We start from the raw sequence: 230 nt of genomic DNA on the forward strand, positions 1-230 counted from the left end.
ACACGGTGAAACCCCATTTCTGTTGAAAATACCAAACATTAGGCTGGGCGTGGTGGCTCACGCCTGTAATCCAAGCACTTTGGAGGCCAAGGCGGGGGGATCACCTGAGGTTGGGACTTCAAGACCAGCCTGACCAACAATGGTGAAACCCCGTCTTTATATATATATATATATTATATATATATATATATATTTTATATATATATATTTATATATATATTTTTTTATAT

This window comes from Sapajus apella, unplaced genomic scaffold, assembly GCF_009761245.1.
Source record: "Sapajus apella isolate SASKATOON/1434 unplaced genomic scaffold, GSC_monkey_1.0 scaffold42, whole genome shotgun sequence".
Lineage (NCBI taxonomy): Eukaryota > Metazoa > Chordata > Mammalia > Primates > Cebidae > Sapajus > Sapajus apella.